This window comes from Pinus tabuliformis, chromosome 3_2, assembly GCF_031772625.1.
Source record: "Pinus tabuliformis cultivar Carrire ecotype Pingquan chromosome 3_2, CPIR1, whole genome shotgun sequence".
Taxonomy (NCBI): domain Eukaryota; kingdom Viridiplantae; phylum Streptophyta; class Pinopsida; order Pinales; family Pinaceae; genus Pinus; species Pinus tabuliformis.
The window spans coordinates 1,194,247,063-1,194,269,240 of record NC_142302.1 but is presented as its reverse complement, the minus strand read 5'-3'; the positions used below and the strand labels follow the sequence as shown (position 1 = coordinate 1,194,269,240).

General features: G+C 38.9%; 1 pseudogene; it reads right to left on the bottom strand.

The window, feature by feature from the left end:
* The window catches only part of LOC149185006 (leucine-rich repeat receptor protein kinase HPCA1-like), a 62,339-nt pseudogene extending 41,057 nt beyond the window's left edge, over positions 1 to 21,282 (bottom strand).
* Between the last annotated feature and the right edge of the window lie 896 nt (positions 21,283 to 22,178).

The window sequence follows — 22,178 nt, the reverse complement described above, 5'->3', positions numbered from 1 at the left end:
TATCAGCAAGATTGAATGGGAGAGGCTGGGGGCAACCACAAAAATGTCGGCTATTTTTACGACGGATAGTGACATTTCCAGTAGAGGAGGGGCTGATATGGGGGGATGTAGGTCTGGGAGGTTTATGGATGGTGAGTGTTGGTCACTTTATTTTTTTAATAATAAAACAGTCGAGTGCCACATTAATTATCAACCCGGGAAAGTCTGATTATTCCAAAGGTTACTACGTACTGTATGTACTCAATCTTAATGGTATTAAAAGCTATAGTATAAACAGTCTACTATCTTATGAAATCCCTACTCTGTGTTACAACAGTTACAGTAGTTACAGCCTATTGCAGAAAATGAAGTAAGAACAAATAACATAAAGGAAACAAGTCTGCAAAAGGAAGTGATGGCTGCCCTGCAACAAAGGATCAGGACCCTATCCTCAGAGTAAGGACTTTCAACACCTGCCTCTGTTGTCTAGTTCACACATACACTCTATAAATCCTAATCACCGGTGAGGCACTCATATGCAACATCAATCAGCTAAAAGGAAAACAGAGTTTCAGCAAAAGTAAATATCATTAGAAGCAGTAACTGTAATATAAATAGAAATCACACACACACACCACACAACAGAAAGAAGATGGGTGAATCTTGTGATGAAGGTGGGCCCTGTCCTTCTCACAAGATTCCCCAGAACACAGGAATTAAAATAAAATACTCAGAACAGAATTGTATTCATCTGCCAATAAACCATATTACAGAAAGAGATTCAGTCTCATCCCTTCACTACAAGTTCTGTGTTACAGTTTGTTACCCTCCTTTCTGTCCCTTCTCTAATGTAGATGTCTCCTCTTTATAGAGGAGACATCTATTACAACAGATTTTCATACATTCGGTTTCAACCCTTTTGTACCAAAAATAAGAAAGTTAGTTCTTGATAACAAAATATTGTTACAGCCATGAGGATCATGATCATTACGACCAATATAGTAATCGGTCAGACTCTTTTGCTGATGCAGATTTGTTACGCAAATCCCAACTATTCCTCAAAGTGCGCGTGCTGTTCGTGTTGTTTCAGCATCGAGGTTCATGCAGTTCTTGCTATTTCAGCTTCAAAGTTTGCGTTGTTTCTTCTGTTTCAGCAACGACAAAATGTGATCCTGCCAGTTAGGCAGTTTCAGCAATTAGTCAACACTTTAATCAACTTCAGGAAATAATTATAAAGATAGCATGATTACGTGTTAAATAATTAAACATGTAGTAATGAGGAAAGTTATTCTGTACCTTTTGGAGTGATCAAGCCAAAACACTAGCAAAGGCTTTCACTTAAGGGTTGAAGAGGGTAATACAATGGCAAAATATACAGTCAAAAATAGACAAAATGGGAACCTAACATCCCCCCCAACTGAAAATGTTGCATGTCCGCATGCAACGCCTAATCTGAATTGGAATCAGAATACTGGGCTGAACAGTGTAGATTGCTTATACAGTAAGTGTAGAAAGTGCTATCAACCATGTCTCTGAACCCTTGGGCATTCTGAATGCTTTTTCATGCTGCCAATTCTTCCTTTTTAGTCAATGTAAATTGAGCCTTGTATTGTTCTCCAGGAAGCCATAAGAGAGGGAAATGAAAACGGTAACCAATCCACCATTCAGCACATTGTCTCATGCATTTTACATAAGCAGGTATCCTTGAGATTGCTGCCTGCAGATTGAGGGGATTGTAGGGATGGCATTCCCTTCTTTCTTTGGGACACTGTTCCCAGAAAAATTCATTTGCTTTTATGGTCAGAGGTCCTTTAGCTTTGACATAATGCTGACAGTCTTCCAAGACTGCTGCTTGCAGATTCCTAATGTGATCGATCATGCCTGTCTCTCGTAGATTCCGTTGATGTTCCATGAGGAAGATGGCCGCATTCTGTGGTTCCGGGCGAATCCAGAGAAGACAGTTCTCCTCATTGTGTTGTGCAGATATGAAAGCATTCTGCCAAGTGAATTGGTTGGCCAAAAAGGAAATAAAAGCTCTTATTTGAATATCACCACAAATAGGAAGTAAATTAATCTTTCTATCTTTAGGAATAGCCTCGTTATGAAGATAGAGTTCGCACAACAAATTCTGATCATTGTTTGGTGCTTCTGCAAAAGTTTCAATGAATTGCTGTGGTGTAGAGACCTGGTGTGGTCTGCCATCCTTTATTGCTTTCAATTGGAGGAACGCCAAGCGTTCTCTCAAGAATACAGAGTAATTAAAAGAAGGCTTTCTTGCAGCCAGTAAGTGCTGGACCAAATCTAGGATAAGGGACAGTCTGGCTTTTAATTGCTTATTTTCTTTGTGCTGTGCACGAGACTGTTCCATTGCTTCCCAATTCCTATAGGCATAGTTAAACCATAATGACTTCTGCTGTTGAAATGCCTTTCCTTGGGAAAGCTCGTATTCTGCTCTCCATGTGTTGCTTAATTCTTGAAAAGTAGAAGTCTGTGCATGAGCATCGCTAACACAGGGAGGTTCAGTTTGTATATGCACAGTTGTAAAAGATTTTGATTCTGGTTCCTGCTCATCAATAACTTGGGTAGGCCGGGGTGGTTCCATTTCTTCCTCTGATTTCTGCTCATCAATAACTTGGGTAGGCCGGGGTGGTTCTACCTCCTCTTCTAATTTCTGCTCATCAATAATTTGGGTAGGCCGGAGTGGTTCTGTTTCTTCTTCAGATTTCTGCTCATCAATAACTTGGGTAGGCCGGAGTGGTTCTGCTTCTTCTTCAGATTTCTGCTCATCACTAACTTGGGTAGGCCGGGGTGGTTCTATTTCTTCCTCTGAAATCCTTGAAGACCCTGCTGGTTCTTGTGGAACAGTAGGGTGTTCCTTTTTAAATATAACAGGGCTGGCTCCAATCAATGGGACTGCAATTATTTTATATCCTGCCTGAGTATAGATATCCCCACATTCACTGCACATGTATTCACTGTATTGCTCTTTCTCTACACTCTTTTCAGCTTGAGATGCTACTTGAGCTAACATGTACAGGTTGAGTTCTTCTTTATAGGCTTCCCTAGCCATTGCTAATTCTTTCTGATAGGCCTTAATTTCTAATTTTAAGAACTCATTTTCTTCTTGTAGGGAGGCTAGAGTGACTGGGGCTTCTACAGTTACAGATTCCAAAGGAAAAGAAGATTGTTATTCAGCATTTTCTTCATCATGTGCGTCCCCAACAGGTGGTTCTTGTGTTTCACCTATTGGGTCTGTGGCTGGTTCTTGTGTAACAGCCATATGCAGGTCGTCTTCTTTTTGCTCCCCAATAGGTGGTTCTTGTGTTTCACCTATTGGGTCTATGGGTGGTTCTTGTGTAACAGCCACATGCAGGTCGTCTTCTTTTTGCTCCCCAATAGGTGGTTCTTGTGTTTCACCTATTGGGTCTGTGGCTGGTTCTTGTGTAACAGCCACATGCAGGTCGTCTTCTTTTTGCTCCCCAATAGGTGGTTCTTGTGTTTCACCTATTGGGTCTGTGGTTGGTTCTTGTGTAACAACCACATGCAGGTCGTCTTCTTTTTGCTCCCCAATAGGTGGTTCTTGTGTTTCACCTATTGGGTCTGTGGCTGGTTCTTGTGTAACAGCCACATGCAGGTCATCTTCTTTTTGCTCCCCAATAGGTGGTTCTTGTGTTTCACCTATTGGGTCTGTGGCTGGTTCTTGTGTAACAGCCACATGCAGGTCATCTTCTTTTTGCTCCCCAATAGGTGGTTCTTGTGTTTCACCTATTGGGTCTGTGGCTGGTTCTTGTGTAACAACCACATGTCCTATATCATCTTGGATGTCTGGTTTGAATTTGTCGGCAGCTGGTTCTTGTGGAGCAACTTCTTCTGTTGAGAAAAATGATGTTACAAAATCGTTAAAACTTTGAATTTCGGCATCTGAGGGTGAAGGAGGTGAAGGTTCAGGGCTATGGGAAATACGGGGTTTTAAAATAATAGGAGGAATGGCCTCGGTTGCTGCAAACAACCTTGTTCGTTGCCGAGGTAGGGAACCAGGAGAGACAGTAGTTTTCCTCTTGCGAGGACTTTTACTCAGGGAATCATCAGAAATAGTGGATGCCTTTACTGATGCCTTGGTTCTTCTTTTTGACGGGGTTGCAGTTTTCTGTTTCTTTTTCCTTTTTAGGAAAGTGATGAGGGTATCCTCGTCTGAATCATCGGTAGGGATGTGAACTATGGGAGTGGACGGTTCGGCTTCATCATGGGGTGAGGAGTGCAGCGGATTTTCAGTGCTTAATTGGGGTGTTCCTGCTGCTGGTTGCTGAGTTTCAGCTTCTTGCTGGGAATTTTCTTCATTTTGCTGAGGATTTTCCTTAGCTTGCTGGGGAGGGTTAATGGGGGGAGGCGGGTTATGCAGGGCGAAGCCTCTATTTATCAGGAGTTGGACCAAATGATGGTGTGTGAGACAGAGGAGTTGATGCCTAGCGTTCACAGTGTAATGTGCCATATTTTTCAGACATCCAAGGAGATAATAAGGCATATTTACTAGACGACCATGCCGCAAATGATTTAATAAGACAAAGTCATGTTGGTAGACTACCTGGTAGCGGCCCTCGCAAGTGAAGTAGTGCTTGACGAATTCTACAACTTTTGGCCAAGGCGGTGGTAATGACCGAAGTGCAACACCCCTGCCTTTTGCTTCCACCTGCTCCCCGGGTAGCAGGAAATCTTGTTGCGCATTGAGGATAAGATGCTTCCTACTGAACCAGTGAATGTCGTTGGTTGGAAGCCCCGAAACTTGTGCTATGTCTTCTTCTGTTACTAGGATTCTGACCCCTTGGACAGTAGAATACCCCTCCCTCAAGTTGCATGCAAATTCGAGAACTTGCTGCAAATCAAATTCCAGAAGTCTTCTAAAATAGTCCACCCATCCTGCCTGAAGGAAGATTTGGTATGCATCTGGGTAAAGTTCCAGTAATGCCGTCGAGCCCAGTTCATGTCTAACAGCATCTCCACCCATGGTTACTGTTTTAGGCAGAATACAAAGTGCAGAGCCGAGTTGCCGAAGTCGAAACAGAGCAGAACGTTGCAAAATGAAATTATGACGTGGTCAGGCATAAGCGAGGTGGATTAGACACAACCGGGAGGAATAGGGATGGCGGTGATAGGCGTGTCCTGTAATATTTTATGATATTTCGATAATCCCCCCCAACTGCGGCTAAATCATATGGTTGGTAGTACGACGCTTTTAGCGGTCATGTCAACTATCTCCTCATTATCTACAATTTAATATTCACACATAACATGCATACCTTTACAATTACCTTTGGTTGTTGCGCCGAAAAGTGTTACCTCGTCCTTAATAGGTTAATGATCATTATAAAAAAGGGTTTGTAAGGTGTGAGGGTTTTTGTCCACGAGGTTTTTATTATTCACGAGAGGCAGTAGTGAAGGGGTATTATTAACAGGATAAATGGCCGATTCCTCTGAATAAAGAATGATATATTTCTTTTTGAAATAATAGTTCATTCTCGGGAGTAGAAATGGGGATATTTAGGAAAAATAGAAAAGATTGGTGTTTAAGCAGTGGGATTTGGTGTTTCGACACTGGAAAGTAGTGTTTCAGCAATGAAAAATGGTGTATCGGCAACGGGAAATGGTGTATCAGCATCGGGAAATGGATTATCAGTAACGAAAAATAGTGTATCAGCAACGGAAAATGGTGTATCAGTATCGGGAAATGGTGTATCAGTAACGGGAAATGGTGTATCAGTAACGGAAAATGGTGTATCAGCAACGGGAAATGGTGTATCAGCAACAGGAAATGGATTATGATCTGAAATGACAATGCTTTTCCAATCTGCAGATTAATTCTTCCTTTCTTTTTCAGCCACCATCAAAAGCTAAGACCTGCAAAATAATTAATTGTAACATGGCAACCCTTGACAGGGATTATTAGTTAAGAAATCTAATCTAGAAATAAATACATAAACAGGAAATTAAGTGCATTGAGGGATAGCAGGTTCCCCCAAAAAGGTATAGTGTATGTCTGTCATGCAAGTAGCTTTGAAATCCTCTTTAGAAATAGGCCGTTGATACAAACGGAGTCGATACCCATTCACTAATAATGGTGTTCTGCTATCATCAATCGTTAGGAGTCTGACTGTTCCATTTGGAAAAACAACATCTACTTCATAAGGTCCTAGCCACCTTGTTCTTAATTTCCCCTGAAAATTTTCAAAACGGGAGTCATACAGTAAGGCCCAATTACCTTTTTGGAACTGCTTGTGCTTAATAGTTTTGTCATGCCACCTGGTTCTTTGCTGTTGTATCATGGTTGTTTGATGGATGGCATCCAACCTCTTTTCATCCAATTCCTGAAGCTGCTGCAACCTAGCTGTCTGTGCATCAGTCAAATCAATGTTAATAGCTAAAGCAGTCCTTAAGGTTTTGATTTCAAATTCCATAGGAAAAACAACATTTTTACCATAGACTAATTCATAAGGTGAAAAACCCGTAGTGTTCCTCCAAGTAGTTCTGTAAGCCCATAATGCTTCAGGCAACCTTTGAAACCAGTGCCTTCTATTCTCCTTGACTATCTTTGTTAAAATGGCTTCTATGACTTTATTTGTACTTTCCACTTGCCCATTTTCTTGGGGGTGATATGGTGTAGTCATCTTATGCTTAATGTGATATTTCTGAAGTGTATCTTTGAAGCCATGAGAATTAGAAGGAGGTCCTCCATCTGTGACTAGTTCTCTAGGCAAACCAAACCTAACAAAGATTTCTTCAAATAGAAAAGTTAACAATGATTCTTCATTAGCTTTGATGAGTGCCTTAGCTTCTACCCACTTAGTCATATAATCTGTGAAAACCAGTCTATAAGCTCTTTGATTGGATGGAGGATTGATGGGACCTATAAAATCTAGTGCCCATATTTCAAAAGGTTCAAGTATTACCTGGGGGTTAAGTGGAATTTCATCCCTGTGATTAGGCTGGCCCATTCTCTGACAGCTATCATAGGCCCTAACATATTTCTTTGCATCCTTGAAAAGTGAGGGCCAATAGTAACCCATTCTGAGAACTTTGTGTGCTGTTCTTTTATCTGCAAAATGCCCTCCACAAGGGCCATCGTGGCAAGCCTTCAATATATCATAAACTTCATCTTCTCTGATGCATCTTCGAATTTCCTGGTCGAGTCCTGTGTGAAAGAGACACCCACTTATCCAGCTGTACCTAGCACTTTGCTGAATGATCTTTCTTTTTTCTCTGTGCGATAGGTGTGATGGTAGTTTCCCTGCAACTAAGTAATTGGCAATGTCTGCATACCAAGGTGAGTGAGCAGATACTGCAAATAAATATTCATCAGGAAAAGAATCATCTACTGGAATATTTTCATCAGTTTTTAACCGAGAAAGAAAATCAGCAACTACATTTTCTTTACCTGGTCGATCTACAATTGTGATATCAAATTCTTGTAATAATAATAACCATCTGGTAACTCGAGCATTTGTAACTGATTTGTTCATTAAATATTTAATGGTCGAGTGATCAGTATGCACAAAAGTAGTGTAACCAGTAATATAATGTCAAAACTTATTAATAGCATAAATAACTGCTAAGAATTCTTTCTCGGTGACTGTATAATTAAGTTCAGCAGGGTCATATTTTTACTAATAAAATAGATAGCATAGGGAAGATTGTTTTCTTCTTGACCCAAGACAACTCCAATTGCAGTGTCTGAAGCATCAGAGGATATATGAAAGGGGAGTGCCCAATCAGGTCCTCTTAAAATGGGAGCTGTAGACAATTGATGTTTAAGTTCATTAAATGCTTTTTGACAACCATCAGTCCACTTAAATTTAGCATTTTTCATAAGTAACACAAACAAAGGAGAAGCTATTTTAGAAAAATCCTTGATAAATCTTCTATAATATCCAGCATGTCCTAAAAAACTTCTTACATCAGTTTGTTTTTTCGGGATAGGCAGAGTCTAAATTACTTGTACCTTAGCTGGATCAACTTGAATTCCTAGGAATGAAATGAAGTGTCCCAAAACAATACCTTGATTCATCATCATATGACATTTTTCAGTACTTAAGGCAAGATGTGCTTCTATACACTGTTTAAGTACTTTTTCAAGATTTTGTAAAGCATCTTCAAAAGTCACACCATAAGGAGTAAAGTCATCCATAAATATTTCTAAGGAATCATTAAGCATATCAGAAAAAATTCCTATCACCGCTCTTTGAAATGTTGCTGGGGCATTACATAGTCCAAATGGAAGAACTTTATAGGCAAAATTCCCCCATGGACTAGTAAAAGTGGTCTTGTCTTGATCTTGGGGTGCAATCTTGATCTGATTATAACCACTAAATCCATCCAAAAAGGAAAAGAATCTCTTACCTGCCAAATTATCTAGTACCTGGTCAATAAATGGTAAGGGAAAATGATCTTTCTGAGTAGCCTTATTCAGAGCTCTATAATCCACACACACTCTCCATTTCCCATTTTTCTTAGGTACTATTACTAATGGTGAAACCCATTCACTATCAGATATAGGATATATAAATCCTGCATTCAACAGTTTTTGAAGTTCTTCTTTTACAATTTCCCTTAAATTGGGATTCATTCGTCGTTGGGGTTGGCAGACTGGGCAGAATCCTTCTTTAATATAAATTCGGTGAGTACATAATTCAGAAGAAATTCCCTTCATATCTGTGTAATCCCATGCGAATGCTTGTTTATTCTCGTGGAGTAACTTCATTAACTGTTGTGTTTCAGCATCTGTTAAGTTAGGATTTATATTTAATGTTTTTCCAGGCTCGATTTCAACTGCTATGCTTTTGGAGGGGGTGTCAGCTGATGTCTGAGATAAGTCTTCAGTTTTAGGATTCTGCTATGATTCAGATTCAAAGATTGAAGTCAAGTGATCATGTATTTCAGAGTTAACCGAAGAAGGTTCAGAAATAAAGCTACTAATTAGTTCATCTTCGCTTGAATCTTTAAAAGTTAGGGCTTGTCTGACAGTCAAAATGGGTTGAGTCTCATCATCCTCATAATCTAACCACACTGAATTATCATTGTTAATCATAGGTGTGGCATGAGGGTACAGAGTAAGCTGTTTGGTTTCACATCCATTAGAAATTGTCATTGAACCTGACCTACAGCTAATGAAGGCATCTGCTGTAGCCAGCCAAGGTCTCCCTAAAATCAATGGATGACCCCCCAACTTATTTTTGGTCTGTAACACCACAAAATCAGCTGGGTAGTTCCAAGATTCGACTGAAATTATCAGGTCTTCAATGACTCCTTCAGGTTTGATTGTGGAGCGGTCAGCCAGCTCTAGAATGGTTGGGGTTTCCCTAATAAAAATTTTTAACTGCAGTAACTATGCTGTTTCAAGTGTCATGATGTTTATTGCAGCACCCAGATCTACCAGAACTCTAGAAACAAAGGTTTTACCAACCTGAACTGTGACTGTAGGGTGACCAGGGTCACCATATTTCACAGGGGGATTTTTTTCTGACATTAGAGCAGCTAGATCACCCATCACATGAACTGTGAGGGGGTCTTTAGCTTTTCTCCCAGGTTTCTTAATACAAATATCTCTAACAGTTCTAGCATAAATTGGTACATCTCTTAGTGCTTGTAAGAGTGGAATTTTAACATATAAATTCTGCAGCTCTCCTAACAGATTAAAAGCAGGTGGCTCAAGTGTTTTGGTAAGAGCCAAATGTTCAGGGAATGGTGGCTCTGCTGCTTCAGCAGTCTTTTTAGAGGATGTTTCAATTGTTTCAACATTGTTATTAGAGGATGATCCAACTGTTTCAGCATTAGATGACTTTTCTTTTCCGATTTCTTCTTTATCAGAATCGGAAGTGATGTCATCAATAATGGGTTCAAGTATTCTTCCAGAGCATAAATGAATGTCATTGCATTGCATAGGGGAAACCAGTTGGTTTTGAACATCAATTACTTGCAGAGCTTTATTATTATTCGGGTTGGGGTTAGGTTGTACAAGCAACTGAGGTCTTATTGTCTGATTATTAGGTGGGGCATTTGATGGTAAGGAGAGAGATTGCTGATACTGAGGTAATTGGTTTGGAAATGGGATCTGTGGAGCTGTCCAATTCGGGTTCCATTGATTAAAATAGGTTTGCTGTAAAGCCCAGGGATTCCACATCGTAGGATCAACAAAAGGAGGGTTTGGTTGCTGCATGGGTGGAAAATTCATTTGATTAAGGTGTGGGTACTGCATTTGGTTGAAGGGTGGGTAATTTCTTTGAAACAGAGGATGATTATTCCAACGATTAAACGACATGTTAGAATTCATACCTGGTCCTCGTGGTTGCCATTGTCTTCTCTGTGTGAGGAGATACACTGCTTCAGCTTCTTCTTCAGTTGGCTGTAGTGCTGCCTTTATTCCCGGCAAAGAAGGGCATTGTTGAGTCTCATGGTCCTTTTCACAGATAGTGCAGATTGGTACCTTGTCCAGGGGGCATTCCCTTAGTGGGTGTTTTTCCCTGCATTTAGAGCAGAAGATAGCCAAAGTAGCTTCTGCTTCTGCCTGCTTCTTTTTAACCTGCAAGGTATCAATTTGTGAAGCAAAAGAGCTTAACATTTCAGTTTTAAATTCTTCAAGTAAGTTACCTATTTCGGCCCATGTTGCTCCTCCACTTGCTGATTTCTGGACTCTTGAGTATGTACTGTCTTTGCTCTTTGGTCTGCTTGCTGCTCCTCTCGAACATCTTTTACAGAGATTGATAATCTCATCATAGGATTCCTTAGATATGTCTCCTTTTCCAAGCATATTCAACATATCTAAACAATCATCTCGTACCCCTCTTAGCAATATTGACTTGAGAATATCCTTACTCATATCAGGATGATCAGATCGCTGTAAGTTATATTGTAGCCTTTCCACGAAGTCTTCCAGACTTTCGTCCTCCTTCTGAGTCATCTTGAATAATTCCTCCTTCCTTTCTCTTGTTCGACAATAATCTTGGTATTTAGCCAAAAATTTCTCCTTCATCTGGTCCCATGTTGTAATCACATGAGCTCCCAAGCTCATGAACCATCTTAATGCGTTCCCTTTTAATGTGGTTGGAAACAATTTTAATTTCTGAGCAGAATTAACATAGTCATAGCTTCTACACAGTATATCAAATTCAAAAAGAAATTCATCAGGATCTTCTGTGGATAACCCATGGAAATTGGGTAATGCCGAAAGTGGGATATTCTTCATAGGAGTTGCTCCTCTGGGGAGATCTCCAATGGGGAATTCCAGGGTGGAGAGAGAATTTTCTCCCCTTCCCTCTATTCTGCGACCTCCACCGAAAAGTCCTTCATTGTTATCCTCCATTGGTTGTTTTCCTGATGCGCTTGCCTGGTCTTCAGAATTTTCTGTTGGGATTTCAATGTCCTGCACTGGTTCCTCCACCTTAGCTTCCTCTATTAGTTCTTCTACTGGTCGTTCATCTTCTTCCACTGGTTCCTCAGTATATTCTGATGATTCTATAACCCTCTCTGGCCCCACTACTTCCTCTGTCTGAAAATCTGTCTGGGAAGAGTGTTGGGTCTGTGGCCTCCGAGAGCTTAACCTCTGGGATGTCTCAGCTTTTGAAATAATATCGTCAATAAAAGTTTTTCTTCCTCCTCCTTTGCCTTTGCCGCCTGAATGGTTAACCTTCTTGCGTCCTCTCATGCATCCTGCATTTCTAAAGAAAAATGTTAATACCCTTAAAATCTTCAGTCGCCTTCCCCGGCAACGGTGCCAAAATGTTGGTCACTTTAATTGTTTAATAATAAAACAGTCGAGTGCCACATTAATTATCAACCCGGGAAAGTCTGATTATTCCAAAGGTGACTACGTACTGTATGTACTCAATCTTAATGGTATTAAAAGCTGTAGTATAAACAATCTACTATCTTATGAAATCCCTACTCTGTGTTACAGCAGTTACAGTAGTTACAGCCTATTGCAGAAAATGAAGTAAGAACAAATAACTTAAAGGAAACAAGTCTGCAAAAGGAAGTGATGGCTGTCCTGCAACAAAGGATCAGGACCCTATCCTCAGAGTAAGGACTTTCAACACCTGCCTCTATTGTCTAGTTCACACATACACTCTGTAAATCCTAATCACCGGTGAGGCACTCATATGCAACATCAATCAGCTAAAAGGAAAACAGAGTTTCAACAAAAGTAAATATCATTAGAAGCAGTAACTGTAATATAAATAGAAATCACACATACACACCACACAACAGAAAGAAGATGGGTGAATCTTGTGATGGAGGTGGGCCCTGTCCTTCTCACAAGATTCCCCGTAACACAGGAATTAAAATAAAATACTCAGAACAGAATTGTATTCATCTGCAAATAAACCATATTACAGAAAGAGATTCAGTCTCATCCCTTCACTACAAGTTCTGTGTTACAGTTTGTTACCCTCCTTTCTGTCCCTTCTCTAATGTAGATGTCTCCTCTTTATAGAGGAGACATCTATTACAACAGATTTTCATACATTCGGTTTCAACCCTTTTGTACCAAAAATAAGAAAGTCAGTTCTTGATAACAAAATATTGTTACAGCCATGAGGATCATGATCATTACGACCAATATAGTAATCGGTCAGACTCTTTTGCCGATGCAGATTTGTTACGCAAATCCCAACTGTTCCTCAAAGTGCGCGTGCTGTTCGTGTTGTTTCAGCATCGAGGTTCATGCTGTTCTTGCTGTTTCAGCTTCACAGTTTGCGCTGTTTCCGCTGTTTCAGCAACGGAAAAATGTGATCCTGCTAGTTAGGTAGTTTCAGCAATTAGTCAACACTTTAATCAACTTCAGGGAATAATTATAAAGATAGCATGATTACATGTTAAATAATTAAACATGTAGTAATGAGGAAAGTTATTCTGTACCTTTTGGAGTGATCAAGCCAAAACACTAGCAAAGGATTTCACTTAAGGGTTGAAGAGGGTAATACAATGGCAAAATATACAGTCAAAAATAGACAAAATGGGAACCTAACAGTGAGTGTGTGAAGATCTAGAGTCTTCTTTTGTAGTAAAATGTTTAGATCACTGTCAGTTGAATTGGTAGGGGATTTTAGAGGGGAATGTGGAGTTGTAGGGCGGGTTTTGGACTCAGCTGGACGTGATGTGTCACGAAATGGAGAGGACACAGGCATATATGAAATGTGAGAGGATGATGGAGCATCACGGGACAATAGAGGGTATGAAGTGGGCGGATAGTCAACAAGAGGAGGTAGGTAACTGTCTGAGGGAGGGGGTGAGGTGGCTACGTTCAGGGGAACACCAATCCCATATGAGGATCGAGGGGAAGTAGAAATATTATTATGAGAAAATATGACCGTAATATCAAGCATATGAGAATTATGAGGATACGAGATACCTGTAGACCGATGTGGACTATGACTAGTAGGAGGAGCCTCAAACCAGCTATGTGGAGAAACAATAGGAAGTGAAATATTTTTACTTGGCATATAATGTTGTTGCTGATGATGAGATCTATGTCTGTCACCCTGCCGCCAAGCATATTGAGCCAGAAGATGTTCAGAATGATGGCAGTTAATACACCGGAAAGGAACCCCCCAAAAGTCGAGTCGTTGAGCTAGGTGTGTGTCACCCCAACTGATTTCAATGTGATCCGAGAAACTGCCTCTGTATTTTTTCTCAATAAGGATCCATGCAACTCATTTTTATTGTGCACCCAAACATCACGGATCAACATACACAAATGTGCCAATGGCATTTTTATATCCTTGAAAACCTATTTCGACCAGAATTCTATGGGAAATCAGGGCAACTTAACCCAAATTAGCTTGTTCTGTGGGGTGTCTTTCAGAGGATTGAACCCAATGTACCATGAGTGAAGCACCAGAAAGCTCTATCCATTAATATAGGGAATGGATATAATTTTGTGAAGATCCTCTTGGCTGATGAAATGAAAACTATACCAGTCATTTAACAATCACACCATTGTTGGCATGTATCCTAACAATGTTTTCCACTTCGATTCAACCCAAATCCGCATATCCACTTCACTCAACTTGGAGAAATGCCACTTACCAACTATTGCACGTTTTTGAAGACTGAAAACCATTCTATGAGAACGCCATGGTTGAAAACCAATGCAGGGATCAGAGATGAGATCTTGAGAGAACATTGTTGATGTCTTGTTCTCCGTCCATATTCTGCATGGGGACAATCATGCATAATTTGTTTCGCATGTGAGCCATTTGGAGAGTATATGGATTGTTGAGATGTGAGAGAGGTATCAGAGATTGATGGGCCCCACCGCCTGAAATTTGTCTCAGCATCCATCACAGCCTGGATGAATGCTTCATGGGTAGAGATATCAGATGCCAACAGGTCCATGAACTCGTGAGAAGAAACTAGGCCAACCGAATGGTGAGAAAGTAAATGCGAGTTTAATACATCCTAGGAGGTTGATTGGAATTTAATAGGGAATATCAGAGAATCCTTGACAAATATATCTAGGGATCCAAAAAGTACAGAAAACGAAGGACCAATCCCACAGAACTTAACACCCGCATAAAGCCCAATTTAAGAGGAGCACCATCAATTGTCAAGTGTCAATTTTTGATGAGTTTCTACATCAATTGTCAATTTTGATAATGGGTGATGATGTATCTTCATGTTCTCAGTGAACAACATGATTCTAGTGCAACAATAATGGTAAAATACGCCCCAACATGGAAAGGCCAAGGCCCTTACGGCTCGGGCTAGGACGATGTTTCATGCATTGGTTCCTTAATAACTTCACTGCAAGTTTTTTGTGCACCTTCTTTCTATATCATACTAATAAGATCTTATTTTATAATTAGATATACATGTTGTTTATGGAACTTTCTTGATAAATTTTATTATGTTTATTGGAATCGTTCCATGGAAAAAAATGTTATAGGCTTTTAGCTTCAATGAATCTCACAAGACAGATGCCCCTTGAAATAGGAAACCTTTCATCCTTACAATATATATAAGTTGAATAAATCCATCGCAATAGTACCAACTAGCTCCATGTGTCCTTCTAAAGCAGATCTTATATCCATCTAGAGATTGTGGAGGAATCAAGTAAGAAAAGTCATTTGTAGGAACTCATATCCATCTAAAGGTTAAAGAGGAAAATCTTATCAGACAGGAACTATGAGAATTATAGTAAATGAGAACATATTGTGGTTTTGGATAGGGAATAAAGATATAATATGTGGACTGATTGCATGAAGTTTTCGTCTTAGGGTTTTATCGCACAATCCAGGCTTGATAGGATTGATTTCGACTAGTTTGGGTAATTTGCAACATCTCCACACATTGTAAGAATTTTGAATCTTTTGATTGACACATGAATCATGATTGAAATGTTGGAATTTGATTGATGACCAATTTTTAGCTTGTTTTAGGATTTTGATAGGCTGTATCTTTATTGGGCGAATTCTCGAAGAAATGGGCAACCTGCGACTTACTCTGTAAGTAAATCAAACATACTTCATTTTATTCACAAGAAGACACACTTTATGATGTCCTGAACCATCATTATTGTTGGCAGGGACATGAATTAGAATGAATTATCCAACACTATTCCTCCTCCTTTGGGTAATCTTACTAAACTGTAATGGTTGGACATTGCCCACAAGTCCATTAGCAGGCAACTTCCATTAGTAGTGTAGGAGCTTGTGAATTGCGATCACTTGTGACAAAGAATGCATAGCCGAAAATACCGAGAGAAAGAACTCAAATTCGAATGGATTCAACAAATCTTTTCATCATTCAAAATCGATTAAATAAAACTATATAGGAGACAAGGAAATAAACAACAATAAATGACTAGAGAAAGTTCCTGCTAAACTCAACTAAACTCATGTGAATCAAAACACCGAATAGTGAGATTAATTATCTCAACACCCCCTCCTAATCTCATGTTAGGGTCCAACCCTAACCCCTTTATTTATGTAATAAGCCCAAGGGGCCTAGTCAAAGTCATAGTTAGTTAGAGAGTCAATAAATCCCGTAAGCAGTTATCCACATTAATAATTATTGTAAGTGGTTGACTCGCATTATAGAAAATGGACCACAATTAGTTATAAAAAAGTCATAGTTAATAAATAAAATGGTTAACCCGTGTTATGAAATGGACCACTAGGAGTTGGACTTTTGGATGCCATTAAGCTATAAACAATCTTAGATAGTAAGGGAAGAATCATCGTGTCTTATTGTAATTGAACTCTTCTCTGATGGAGGTTTCCCTCTCGAAGAGGCAAGTGAGCATTGTATCCTGCTTTTGAATAATAAAATATATTTCCATCTTGTCTCATTTTATGTGATATTTCTGTGTTTTGGGCTATATTTCTTCGTATTCCCAAGACATCCTTCTGAAGTCATGAAGGCCATTATGAATTCCTGGTCATGCGATTTGGTCGCTGTAATGCTCCATCCACTTTTCAGAGCCTCATGAACCACCTTTTGAAACAATATCTCAGAAAATTTATCCTGGTCTTCTTTGATGACATTCTCATCTACAACATAACATGAGGGAAACTTCTTTAGCATGTTGACTAGATCTTTCAATTGCTTCAGGATCACAAGTCATTTGTCAAATTATTTAAGTGCTCCTTTGGCATGGAAGAAGTAGAGTAGTTGGGACACATTGTAGGTCATGATGGAGTGAGGGTTGATTTGAAAAAGATTCAAACAATGCAAGATTGGCCCCAACCAAAATTTTGAAGAGTTTGAGGGGATTCTTGGGTCTTATGGGCTACTATTGCAAATTTGTTTGTAGTTACAGATGCATTGCCAGACCCCACACTAATCTTCTTAAGAAAAAAACATTTCTCTCGATTGACGTAGCTCAACATGCCTTCGTGGCTCTCAAACATGCCATGTGCTCCACTCCAGTATTGGCCTTACCAAATTTCACCATTTGTTTTGTGATTGAATGTGATGCTTCATGTACAGGTATTGGCATAGTATTAATGCAGGAAGGTAGACCATTTTATTTCACCAGTCAACAACTCAATGACAAAATCTTGAATTAATCTACATATGAGAAAAAAATGATGGCCATCTTACATGCAGTAGACACTTGGCGACCATACTTACCAAATCCGCACGGACCATCATAGCCTAAAATATTTTCTAGAGCAACGTCTACCGTCACCACAACAAAATCGATGGCTTGAAAAAATGCTAGGATATGATTATGAGATAATTATAGGAAGCGGCGTAACAATGTAGTTGTTGATGCTTTATCGCGCCAATTTGAGGATGAGGGCACCCTTATATCACTCTCTCTACCCATACCAGATTGGATTGAAGAGGCCCGCAATGAATGGTTCTCCAACACCTCTTTGTCCAACTCATTAATCATTTATGAGCATATCCTAATTCCTATGAAGACTACTCTTGGAAGGATTAGTTTCTTCACTATAACAATCGGGTAGTGTTATCCACGATCTCTACCCTTAAAACCAGCATCTTGGCTGAGTTGCACTCTATGATTGTAGGACATTTAAGCTTGGCTGAGTTGCGCCCTATAATTGTAGGACATTTATGCTTGGCTGAGTTGCACTCTATGAATGCGATGTATGCCAACACAACAAAGGGGAAATGATCAAGCTACTGGGAACCTTACAACCATTTCTAGTCCACTCCAACTCATTACTAGTCTCCTAAAGTCAGGCAACAAATCAATCATCATGGTGGTTGTTGACAAAATTTCAAAATATGCTCATTTTCGCGCTCTACCACACCCATTTATCCCAACATTGGTGGCTTAAGTTTTCTTGGACCAAATATTCAAACTGCATGGCATGCCGACTTCCATTGTGTCTGATCGAGACCCCACTTTCAGTAACATATTTTGGAAGGAACTTTTCAAGGTACAGGGCATGCAACTCCATCTAAGTACAACTTATCATCCCCCAAAAAATGGTCAAACAGAAGCATTCAACAAATGTTTGGAGACCTATCCGAGGTGCTTCACTTTAGACAAGCAACACCAATGGGTGCAGTGACTTCCTTTAGCTGAATGGTGGTATAATAATAACTATCATAAAGCCACAAAGATGATGCCATATGAGGCAGTGTATGGCCAAATCACACCTTTCCCAGTTTCTTATATCTTCGGATGTTCCAAAGTACAGGAAGTTGATAAGTTCCTAGAGAACCATACTTCCATGATCACTCACCTCAAAGATAATCTACATCAAGCATAGAACAGAATGAAGGAACATATACTGACCAACATCATTCTAAGTGCTCATTTAAAGTAGGGGACCTGGTGTTCCTGCAAATCCAACCATATAAGAAAACCTCTCTCAAAGAAAAAGGTTGCCAGAAACTAGCACCAAAATTCTATGGGCCTTATCAGATACTTAATCGTATAGGAGCAGTCGCATACAAACTGGCCTTGCCAACTGCTTCAAAAATGCACCCGATATTCCATGTATCCTACCTCAAGAAAGTTGTGGGGAACAATTGTAGGGTTCATACAAGTATGCCAGAATTGGATGAGGAAGGCTCACTTTGGCTCCACCCAGATCAAGTCCTCGATACTTGCGAAAGACAAATCCACGACCACATGATCAAGGAAGTCGTCATCAAGTGGAAAGACACCTCATTAGAAGATGCAACATGGGAACCAACCACTACTCTTCAATAGTTTCCGCAGCTTCAGCCTTGAGGACAAGGTCACTTTTGATGGGGGAGGGCATGTTAGGGTCCATCCCTAACCCCTTTTTTTGTAATAATCCCAAGGGGCCTAGTTAGAGTCATAGTTAGTTAAAGAGTCAATAAAGCCCGTGAGAGGTTATCTGCATTAATAATAATTGTAAGTGGTTGACCCGCATTATAGAAAATGGACCACAATTAGTTATAAACTGGCCATAGTTAATAAATAAAGTGGTTAACCCGTGTTGTGCAAGGGACCACTAGAAGTTAGGGTTTGGATGCTATTAAGTTATAAATAGTCTTAAATAGTAAAGGAAGAATCATCAAATCTTATTGTAATTGAGCTCCACTCTGTTGGAGGTTTCACCCTCGAAGAGGTAAGTGAACATTGTATCCTGCTTTTGAATAATAAAATATATTTGCAACTTGTCTCATTTCATGTGATATTTCTGTTTTTTGGGCTATATTGCTTCGTATTTCTGGAATTCTGGATTTCTCACAGGTCAAGAGCATAACATCTCAGTTGTTACAAGTATTGACACTTACAATTCCCAATTTCTCTCTTTGAAATTCAAATACATTTTTCCAATGGATTTGTGAAAATATTTGCAAGTTGATCTCTTGAACCACAAAAATCAAGTAAGATATCTTCATTATTAACAAGCTCATTAATGAAAAGAAAATGTGTTTCAAAGTGCTTGATGTTTTTGTGAAAGACATGATTTTTTGATAAAGAAATTGCAGAGCTGTTAACACAGTAAATAGGAGTTGACTCCTTTGAACATTTGAAAGATCCTTCGATAGCCTTCTAAGCGATACTACTTGCAAGTTGTTGAAGTGGCATCTACATACTCTGCCTTTGTAGAATATATTGAAATGGTTGGTTGATTTTGGATTCCCATGAGATCATATTGGTTCTAAGGTGAAAAACATACCTTGAGGTGTTTTGCAATCATCTAAACTACTTGTATAATCGTTGTCTATATAACCTGAATGTGAGAAATATTTTGAATGTGTGTAGAACAATCCATAGTTAATTTTTCTTGCAACATACCTTAAGTTCCTTTTTTCGAACTTCTAATGAGAAATATTGGGTGATTGCATAAACCTAGAGACAAAAATAGTTGCAAACATGATATCAAGTCTAGTTGCAGTGAGATACAACAGACTACCAACTAGACTTTTATACAATGTGGAATCAACTAATGGTGCTACATCTTGTTTTCTTATCTTGGTGCTTGGAGAAATTGGAGTATCAGTTGGTTTGCAATTGGTCATTTTGAACTTTTGGAGGATGTCAGTGGCATATTTTTGTTGACAAAAAAAATTCCATTAGCAGATTGCTAAATTTCAATGCCTAAGAAGTATTTCATGAGCCCTAGATCAGTCATATCAAACTCTGTTTGCATTGCTGCTTTGAATTCTTCTAACATCATATTTCCTATATAAAGAAGATCATCAACATAAAGGAAAACAATGAGAATTTTACCTTCATGAGTTTTGGTATACAAAGTTGGCTCATGGTTGCTTCTGCAAAAACCACTTTTGATGAGATAAGTGTTGATGCGACTGTACCAAGCTCGGGGAGCTTGTTTCAATCCATACAAGGATTTATTCAACCTGTACATCTTATGGTCCTATCCTAGAACTTGAAAACTAGGAGGTTTCTCCACATAAACTTCTTCCTGCAATATACCATTTAAGAAGGCAGATTTTACATCAAGTTGAAAAACTTTCCATTTATGTTGAGTTGTTGTGGCCAAAATAGTTATGACAATGTCTAAACTTGCTACTAGAGCAAAGGTTTCACCATTATTGACACCAAATCATTGCGATAATCCTTTGGCAACCAACCTTGCCTTATGTTTCCCAATTTCTCATTTTTTCATTTAGTTTGTCTTGTATACCCGATTTACAACAATTATGGTTGTCTCTTGGAGATCAACTAATTCCCAAGTTTCATTCTTCTCTATAACAGAAATTTATTGATTCATTGCATCAACCCAATGTTTCTCTTTTACTGCCTCTTCAAAATGGGTTGGTTGAGATTGGAAAACATATTTTGTTGATCAAACTCATGCTCCTACTCATATATTTCTTTGATGCTTCTAGTTTTCTGATTGTCTTCTAAAGATGATGAATCATTGTTGGATTCACTATTGGAAGATGTACCATTTTCAGAGTGGTATGGCTCTTCTTGAACCTACAATCTTGGTAGTTGTGGTGATGAACATGCTGATTTAAAGCTTCATCAATTTGATCAAACCAAGATTTATTTAAAAAAAAAGTAACATCTTTGCTTAAAAAAAACTTATTGGTGACTGGATTATAGATTCTATAGGCTTTAGATTGTTCACTATAGCCTACAAAAATACATCTTTCACTCCTATCATCAAGATTCTTTCTTAGCTGCTCAGGAACATGTGAAAATGCTATAGATCCAAAAATTCTAAAGTGAGATACATTCACCTTCTTACCATCCCATGCTTCTTGAGGTATTGCATCTTGGACACTGGTTGTTGGAGATTTGTTGAGAACATATACTGTAGTAGAAACTGCTTTAGCCCAATAGTCATTGGACAACTTCTTCTCACGAAGCATACATCTGGCCATATTCATGATTGACTGGTTTTCCTTTCTGCTACTCCATTCTGTTGTGGAGTATATCTTGTTTTGTTCTACATGATGATTCCTTGTTGTTGACAAAAATATTTGAAGTCATTGGAACTGTATTCTCCTCCTCTATCTGACTTGAGAACTTTTAAAGGATTTCCACTTTTCTTTTCTGCTTTTGCTTTGAACTCTTTGAATCTTGAGAAAGTATCAGATTTATTTTTGAGAAAATATTTAGTACTCACCTAAGGAAGGGGTCCTACCTTCATAGATGAAGTACTGAGATGGAAATCACAAACATAAGATAAACTCAATTTTTCATTAAACGAGAAAATTAGTGACATGAAAAAAATTAACGCCTTCTATTAAGAAAATGAATTTTGAATTACAAGCTCCTAATCATTAATTCATAACGATTCTCTTTATACTCGAGTTGAGTATTGGGACTTATGTAAATTATGTTTCCTATTCTAAGCATGAAAGGGTTGAGAATGACAATGAGGATATGGGATTGTCAATATGTTCCTAAAAGATGGATAATGCTTGACAAAATGTGACACTGATATTTGGCATTTATTCCAATTTGATATTCATGTTTATATGGATAGTTTTTTTCACATGAGATAACATGCTATGTTTTTTCCTTTTCCACTATCCACTATGACACTTAACCGATATTTTTGTTGCATCCATCGTCATCCCAACTATTGTAACTACAACACAAAATAGTGATGTGAATACATTGTATCGAGGGTTGTAGCAATATTCAACCATTGGTGTCACAACAACAATTAATCATTAATGTTGCAATAACGGCCTCATAGGCGTTGTGGTAATGTAAAATGATGTTGCAACAACTTTTTTGGTGTTACAATAACATGACCAATGTTGCAGCA